Source organism: Pongo pygmaeus, chromosome 18, assembly GCF_028885625.2.
Source record: "Pongo pygmaeus isolate AG05252 chromosome 18, NHGRI_mPonPyg2-v2.0_pri, whole genome shotgun sequence".
Lineage (NCBI taxonomy): Eukaryota > Metazoa > Chordata > Mammalia > Primates > Hominidae > Pongo > Pongo pygmaeus.
In genome coordinates this window covers 55,783,316-55,792,517 of record NC_072391.2, presented here as the reverse complement: position 1 = coordinate 55,792,517, position 9,202 = coordinate 55,783,316, and positions in this window count along the sequence as shown.

Here is a 9,202-nt window from a genome sequence, read left to right as displayed (position 1 = left end):
TATCTCATTTAACCCTCATGAAGATCCTCTACCCTATGTACTGCTGTCATCCCATTTCACAGATGAAGGAACTGAAGCTCAGAGAGGCGGTGTCCTAGTGCATGGTTACCTAGGGTAGAGCTGGAATATGAACCTCAGGAGGCTGACTCTTTTATTATTTATTAATTTATTTTGAAATTTTTTTAAAGCTGGGGTCTCGCTATATTGTCCAGGCTGGTCTGGAATTCCTGAGCTCAAGCAATCTTCCTGCTGCAGCCTCCCAAAGTGCTGGGTGCTGGGATTATAGGCAAGACCGACTGCACACTGCACCCAGCCTCTTTTTTTTTTTTTTTTTTTTAGAGACAGGGTCTCACTCTGTTGCCCAGGTTGGAATGCAGCAGTGCCATCACAGCTCACTGCAGCCTCAAAACTCGTGGGCTCAAGGGATCCTCCTGCCCCAGCCTCCCGTGTAGCTGGGACTACAGGCATACACTACTATGCCCAGCTAATTAGAAGTCTGACTTGTGAGCCCAGACTGTAGTACTCAAGGTAACTCATTCTGGCCTCCCTGGAAGCATCCTCGGGGCCAGTTGTCTGCTGTGTGCTTTCTGTGCTGAGGCAATCTTGGACTGGGGACAGCACAGTCTTGAACCTGAAAGGGATTAAGGGTGGGATGCTCAGGTGGTGAAAATTAGGGACAGGCAGCACTTCCCCAGCATCCCCCATCCAGGGCAGGTACACCCTGGGTCCTACCTCTTAGGAATATTGGATGGCAATGGAGGCAGAGAGGAAGGCATGCAGAAGGGCCTGGCTGCCTCTCCTCTGTCCACCTCATCTTTCCTGGGTTACTCTCCCTGAGAATCCTCATTTGGAGTACAGTGTGGACCAGGGGCTACTGTGACTCAGAACAGTTCCAAGTGGAAAGGACTTAGAGATCATCCTAGCCAATTCTTCTGTTTTACAGAAAGATTCTGAGACCTAGAGAGGAAGAAACACTTACTCTATATGGGAAGGGCACGAGCAAAGGTGTAATTGCCTCATCATGGGTTCTTCCTGCCTGTTGCACAAACAAAATCAGTTCACTGAGACTGTGATATTGCAGGAGAGAGTTTTATTAACTCAAGGCTGGCCATGCAGTAGTTGGAGTTATTACTCAAATCAGTGTCTCTGAGAAGTCCGAGGCTAGGCTTTCTATGAACAAGTTGGTGGGCGGCGGCAGGGAATGGGTTGGAGATGGTATCATAGAGGTGTGGAAAATGGTCCTCCTGCACTGAGTCAGCCTCCAGGTGGGGCCACAGGACTGGCTGAGGCATGAGTCACAGGTTGGGGCAGGATCAGCCAGTTGCCAGAAAATCTGGGGAAAAAAAAAAAAAATCAGAGCCAGGCGCTTTGGCTCATGCCTGTAACCCAGCACTTTGGGAGGCTGAGGCGGGCGGATCACGAGGTCAGGAGTTTGAGACCAGCCTGACCAACGTGGAGAAACCCTGTCTCTACTAAAAATACAAAAATTAGCCAGGCATGGTGGCACACTCTTACACTCTTGTAATCCCAGCTACTCAGGAGGCTGAGGCAGGAGAATCTCTTGAACCCGGGAGGTGGAGGTTGCAGTGAGCCGAGATCGCGCCACTGCACTCTAGCCTGAGCGACAGAGGGAGACTCCATCTCAAAAAAAAAAATCTCAAAAGACAAATCTTAAATTGTACAAGTAATGTTATCTATAGGAGCAAGAGGAAGTCACAAATCCTGTGGCCTCTGGCCACATGACTGCTGAGCATAAGGGATTATAGAAACTATGCTGACATTTAGTAGAATTCTGGCCCGTCCCATACTCCTAATCTTGTGGACTTTCATTAGTCCTCTTTTGCTTTTTGTGTTTTTTTATGTGTTTTTTTGAGACAAAGTTCTGCTCTGTCATCTAGGCTGAAGTGCAATGGCATAATCACAGCTCACGGCCTCAAACCATCTTCCCACCTCAGCCTCCCAAGTAGCTGGGACTGCAGGTGTGCACCACCACATATGGCTAATTTTTTATTTAAAAAATTTATTTATTTATTTATTTATTTTTTTTTTTTTTGAGATGAAGTTTCACTCTGTCATCCAGGTTAGAGTGCAGTGGCGTGATCTCTGCTCACTGCAACCCCTGCCTCCCAAGTAGCTGGGGTTACAGGCAGGCACCACTATGCCCGGCTCATTTTTGTATTTTTAGTAGAGATGTGGTTTCACCATGTTGGCCAGGCTGGTCTCAAATTTCTGACCTCAGGTGATCCACCCACCTCAGCCTCCTGAAGTGTTGGGATTACAGGTGTGAGCCACCATGCACAGCCTAGAGGCGGTTAGTTTTAAGGAAGGACAATTATCATCCTTGCTTTCAAATTAAACTATTAGTATCAGGGCATGGTGGCTCACACCTGCAATCCTAACACTTTGAGAGGCCAAGTTGGGAGGATCGCTTGAGGCCAGGAGTTCAGGACCAGCCTGGTCAACATAGCGAGACCTCATCTCTTTATTTTCATTTTATTTATTTATTTATTTATTCATTTATTTATTTATTTATTTTGAGTCAGAGTCTTGTTCTGTTGCCCAGGCTGGAGTGCAGTGGTGCAATCTCGGCTCACTGCAACCTCTGCCTCCCTGGTTCAAGTGATTCTCCTGCCTCAGCCTCCCGAGTATTTGGGATTACAGACGTGTGCCACTACGTCCGGCTAATTTTTGTATTTTTAGTAGAGCCAGGGTTTCACCATGTTGGCGAGGCTCGTCTCAAACTCCTGACCTCAGGTGACCCTCCCACCTCAGCCTCCCAAAGTGCTGGGATTACAGGCGTGAACCACCACAGCCAGCTGAGACCTCATCTCTATTTTTTAAAAAAATTAAACTATCAACTAAATTCCTCCCATGATTAGCTTGGCCTATGCCCAGGAATGAATGGAAGAAAGCCAGCCTGTGAGGCTAGAAGCAAGATGGAGTCAGCCATGTTAGACTTCTCTCACTGTCACAATCTTTGCAAAGGCAGTTTCAAAAGTACAGAAACAGAGCAGGGGTATAGAACTTGGAAAGGGTTTGCAGGATTCCAAAAGAGCATCTTCATGGGATTCACCAAACCTGGGGGTCCTGGGCGTGGAATAATGGGATGGAGGGATAATGTATCTCTGGCTTTGAATTCTATAAACCCCTACTGCACTCTCTTCCTCCAGTCTCCTAATGTCCCATCCCTGGGGTACCTGAATGCATTAATACCACTGCCATAAGGATGTCAGGGATGTGGCTGAAATGCTCTCTACCTCCCCAACTCCCTCCCTGCCTGGGAACTGTGTGGTTGAGTCTAAGATCTGGTCACCCAATGGTAGAGGCATGACAGCTGGGCTGTGGCCTCAAAGGATTGAGGGGCTTTCTTGAGGGAGAGCTAGGGCATGTAAGCACTCAGTTATTTGTTCAAAGAAGAAATCAATGAGGGTGTGAAGGGAAAATAAAATCTCAAAATCCTCAAATCACTAAGCCAAAGGGAAAAGCCAAGCTGGGAACTGTGTCAGGCAAACCTGCCTTCCATTCTATTCCTCAATAAGAAAGCTACAAAGATGTGTCCCCTGCAGCCTCGACTGCCTAGGCTCAAGTCATCCTCCCACCTCAGCCTCCTGAGTAGCTGGGACTACAGATGTGCACCAACATGGAAATTCTTTGTGGGCCTCAAGATCTTTACCCTGTTGAATTTCACCCTGGCAATGTAAATTGATAGCTTATCTTCACAGGTGAGGGACAAAGGACAGAATTCGAAGTCATCCCTCTGCTCACCTGAGACAAATCCATATCTGATTGCTTTCTCTCCCCTGTTGTTTACGTAAAAATGCAGATTCACTGAGCCAGACTAAGGCATAAGTGACTATTCCTCTACCCCCCTCTCACGCATAAATTATATGTTCAGTAAAATGCTAATCTGAGACTCAAAGAAATGCAACCTTTTGTCTCTTATCTATGGATGACCCTGACCCGGAAGCCCCCACTTTGAGCTGTCCCACCTTTCCAGATGGAACCAAAGTACATCTTACACATATTGATTGATGCCTTATGTCTCCCTAAACTGTATAAAACCAAGCTGCGCCCCAACCACCTTGGGCACATGTTCTTAGGGTCTCCTGAGGCTGTGTCATGGGTGCGTCCTTAACCTCGGCAAAATAAACTTTCTAAATTGATTGAGACCTGTCTCAGACAGTTTTGGGTTAACAAGCGAGAGGCAAATGTGTCAGTTGGAGAGGATTCAGAGGTGAAGGTGGAGGGAGTCCTAGGGTCCAGGAAGAGGGTGTGGGAAAGAGTTGTGATCCTGGGAGGAGTGGGTATGCCCATGTCTAGCAGCAACTTTGTGCTGGTTGAGAGTGGGGGTTGACAAGGGACCCCGGAAATCCCAGTTCCCAGTTTCCCTGAGAGCCAGAGTAGACACAGCCATCTTCAGCTGCTTCTCCCTGCAGCCTCCAAGTTAGCTGTCAGTAGCAGAGGCAGTACTATGCGGACATGTCCCCTTTCTACCAGAAGCTGCTGCAGCACAACCTCCATGCCCCGTGACAAATGCAAAGCTCATCTGGCTGGGGAGAGGTTTGTGGAGACCCTGTGCCCCAGAGGAGGGGAAGAGTGGATTCTGGGGGGTTTGTGGTGGGGATTGGGGGTGGAGGTGGAGTACTGTAGCCCTTCATTCTTCCAGAAGTCAGCAGCCTGGGGAAGAGTCCTAGTGCTGCTCCAAAAGGCGGCCATCCTGGAAGCATTCTGTCTCAGGGAAGAATCAAATGGAGGAGGACTGGGAAGATGATCAAAGTTCAAGCATTTCTTCCTTTTCATTGGTATCCAAAAGGAGACCTTGTCCCTTCAACTGTGTAAAGCTGCGCTCCACCCAGATCACAGACAAGGGATAACTTATTTCCAAAAGAGCTTCATTAGCATTTAAATGTGTGCCAATCTCTTCATCTTTGAAAAAAAAAAAAAAATAGAACCCTCTCCTCCAGCTATACCTCTCCCTGCCTTTCCCAGACTCACAGGCCACTTCCCTCTGACTTTGGTCTCCTCTCATTCCACAGAAAGGACTCTCTTTAAGGTCACCATGGCCAAGCTGAGCTGTCACACAGCCCAAGGACCTTGTCAATCCCCTCCTTGCTTGACTGCTCAAAAACACTGAGCCTCTCGGTTCTCTTGGCCTCCAGTAGCCCTCAGGCCTCTTGGGCTGGGCTGCTCTTCCATGCCTTCTTTGCGGGGGGCTCTTCCACACTTAACCTTGAGCTCCAGCAGGATTCTTTTCAGGCCCTGGCTTCTGCTTTCTGCAAACTCCCGCTGGGCAGCAGCTCTACCAGCCTGGCCTGTCAGTAACTGCATCCCCTGTTTCCAGAGTCTTCCTGAGTGTTAGCTCCTTCGGGGTTACTGGACGTCTCCACCTGGGTGAATCACAACTACCTCCAACACCTGCACTAAACTCACCATCTCTTCTCCCGAACTTCCCCAGTCTCCTTGTCTCATAGGGAGAAAGGCACCCAGTAGCAGACAATTCTTTTTTTTTTTTTTTGAGACAGAGTCTCGCTGTCGCCCACGCTGGAGTGCAGTGTGCAGTGGCGTGATCTCGGGTCACTGCAACCTCCACCTCCCGGATTCAAGCAATCCTCCCGCCTCAGCCTCCCTAGTAGCTGGGGCTACAGGCACGCGCCACCATGCCCAGTTAATTTTTGTATTTTTGTAGAGATGGGGTTTCATCATGTTGGCCAGGCTGGTCTCGAACTCCTGACCTCAGGTGATCTGCCCACCTCAGCCTCCCAAAGTGCTGGGATTACAGGCATGAGCCACTGCGCCAGGCCTCTTCATTTCTTTTCTCTTGCCTTTCACACTCTATCAATTACCAAAGCCCAACAATTTCACCTCCCACATCTCTTGTGGTCCCAGTTCTCCCCATTCCCACCGCACTATCTGCCCTGGACTCTTAGAGTAGTTTCCTGGTTAGTTTTCCAGCCATTCCTCCACATCACAGCCAGTGTGACCTTAAAAAAAAAATGCAAATATAAGCCTGTCAGCTGCTCCACCCAACCCTTCAAAGGCTTCCCAGAGATCTTAGGATAAAGGGCTGACCACAGCAGCCCTAGATGGGCTTCTGGCTACCTCTCTGGGTTCCAGCCTTCCTGGTCTTTCAGCTCCTCACAGATGCCCAAAGATGCTGTATCATCTCTGGGAGGCCTAGCTCTTTGCTGGAATGTAACCCCCTCCCCGCCACTCTTCCTCTGTAACTCCTACTCCACGCCCAGCCAGGTTTTTAATTTTTTAAATATATATATTATAGTTTTTATTGTACTTTAAGTGCTGGGATACAAGAGCAGAATGTGTAGGTTTGTTACACAGGTATACACCTAACAACTCGTCATCTCAGTTTTAAGTCCTGCATGTATTAGCTATTTGTCCTAATGCTCTCCCTCCCCTTGCCCCCAACCGCTGACAGGCCCCAGTGTGTGATGTTCCCCTCCCCATGCCCATGTGTTCTCATTGTTCAACTCCTGCTTATGAGTGAGAACATGTGGGGTTCGGTTTTCTGTTCCTGTGTTAGTTTGCTGAAGACGATGGCTTCCAGCTTCATCCAGGTTCCTGCAAAGGACATGATCTCATTTACTTTTTATGGCTACAGGTTTCTGAATTTCTCAGTGGGCTTTTTGCAGTGTGCCTCCCTGGACATCCTCCCAGGGTAGAGCTACCAATGTCCTACTAGAGCTTGAGTGCCCAGGGAATCAGACGGATTGGGGCAAGGCAGTGGTAATGGGCTGGATTTAGAGTTAGGCTGTCAATGGGCAGCTCTGGATAAGACAGAGAATCCTAAGGTACTTAAAACTACTGTAAATTGAAGTTACTGACTAACTTGAAAAATGAGACTGAAAAACAGGAACATGAAATAATAAGGCTTTGTATTTCTTGCATTCTTTTTTTTGTATTTCTTTATTTTTTGAGACAAGGTCTCAGTCTGTTGCCCAGACTGGAGTGCACTCGTGCAATCACGGCTCACTGCAGCCTTGACCTTCTGGCCTCAGGGGATCCTCCCACCTCAGCCTCCTAAGTAGCTGCAACTACAGGTATGCGGCACCATGCCTGGTTAATTTTTCTTTTTCTTTTTTGTAGAATCTTGCTGCGTTTCCCAGGCTGGTCTCTAACTCCTGGGCTCAAGCAGTCCTCCCACCTCAGCCTCCCAAAATGCTGGGATTACAGGCGTAAGCCACCATGGCCAAAGGCCTTGTATTTCCATTCACCTTTCTTCCAAGCACTTTGAAATATAATATAGTTTGCACAGATCTCAAAACCTCAAAATTATTTGTCTTCTAAGTATTTTTTGTTCCCCTCCCTAACCTAATTAAATAAGGCTTTTGTTTCCAGTACTTACATTTCCCTCTCTGGGCTATTCTGGGAAACAGTGAAAAGAGTTTTGTAAAATCAGAGTCTTGCTCTCTAGCCAGGCTGGAGTGCAGTGGCGTGATCTTGGCTCACTGCAACTCTGCCTTCCGGGTTCAAGCAATTCCCCCGCCTCGGCCTCCTGAGTAGCTGGGACCACAGGCGTGCGCCACCATGCACAGCTAAGTTTTTGTATTTTAGTAGAGACAGGGTTTCACCATGTTGGCCAGGATGGTCTCTTTCTCCTGACCTCATGATCTGCCTACCCCGGTGTCCCAAAGTGCTGGGATTATAGGCGTGAGCCACCGTGCCCGGCCAAGAGTTTTGTAAAATTCTTCCACAGCCTGGGATGCAGTTAATTGGGGAGAAGTGAAAGACCGGAAGAAGGCTAAGGAAAGAGGCCAGGAAAGTAATTAACAGCTAGCTAAAATATCCTGTTTCTAAATACAGTGTGTTGCAGAGTTATAAGGTGATTCAGTTAATCCTTTGTGAAGATGTCTAGTGAAATAGTTTGTCTGGGCTTGATTTCCAATTATGTCTTTTGATAAAAATTCAAAGGTGTATCAAGTGATCTACAGTATCCCTTCCAGTTTGTAAATTTCCTGTGAGTCTTTCAGCTTTTTAGCAAGGATAGAAGCCACCTAGGATTATGACAGATGGTTGAAGGACTTTGATCTCTAGGCCATTGTGCAAATCTTGCAGGTACTTAGCTCAGGCTCCATGACAAGTCAAATCCTAGAAGTGGTGTTGTAACTCCAGGGGAGGGGTTGGCAGTGGGCACAAGGGTCTCCTGGAGCAGTCTCAGTTGAAAGCAGCAAACCATTTTCCTGGCAAAGACAGGCGGAAGTAGAAAAAGGCAGTTCAGCTTTATTTTACCTTATCTTTATTTTTGGAGATCTATGTTTGAGACCAGAACTAGCTGTAGAATTACAGAGTTGACCTTAGATAGCTGACCTCTACAGGTATCATCTATTGTCTTAAAAAAAAAAAAAAAATCTTAAGGTGGGGTGTGGTGGTTTACACCTGTAACCCCAGCACTTTGGGAGGCCTAGGTGTGGGGAATCACTTGAGGCCAGGAGTTGGAGACCAGACTGAGTGAGATCTCATCTCTACAAAAAGAGTTTTTAATTCATTTAAAAAGTATTTAAAATTATACAAATAAAACATAAATACATACTCTTTGTAAAAAGTTCAAATAGTGGGCAGGTACAGTGGCTCACGCCTGTAATCCCAGCACTTTGGGAAGCCGAGGCAGGTGGATCATCTGAGGTCAGGAGTTCAAGACCAGCCTAGCCAACATGGTGAAACCCTGTCTCTACAAAAATACAAAAAATTAGCTGGGCATGGTGGCAGGTGCCTATAATCCCAGTTGCTCGGGTGGCTGAGGCAGGAGAATTGCTTGTAACTGGGAGGCAGAGGTTGCAGTGAGTCAACACCATGCCATTGCACTCCAGCCTGGGCAAAAAAAGAAAAGAAAAAAGAAAAAAAAAAGTAGTCTATAGAATAAAAAGCCCAAGTTTCCTTTTACCCTTCCTCATTCCCACTACTCTCCCTACAGACAAACATTGGTGTTAGTTGGGGGGGAGAGGCATATCTTTTCAAATATTTTGATGCATTTAGTTATATATAAATATAAATATAGTTATTTTCTTCCACACAAATGATAACATAATGATTATATATTTTTTTCTTTCCTGCATCTAACTTTCTAATTTAGCAATAAATCTTAGAACCATTCCACATAAGCAAATATAGACTTACCTCATTTTATTATTATTATTATTTTTTAGACTGATTTTTGTATTTTTGTATTTTTACTAGAGACAGGGTTTCA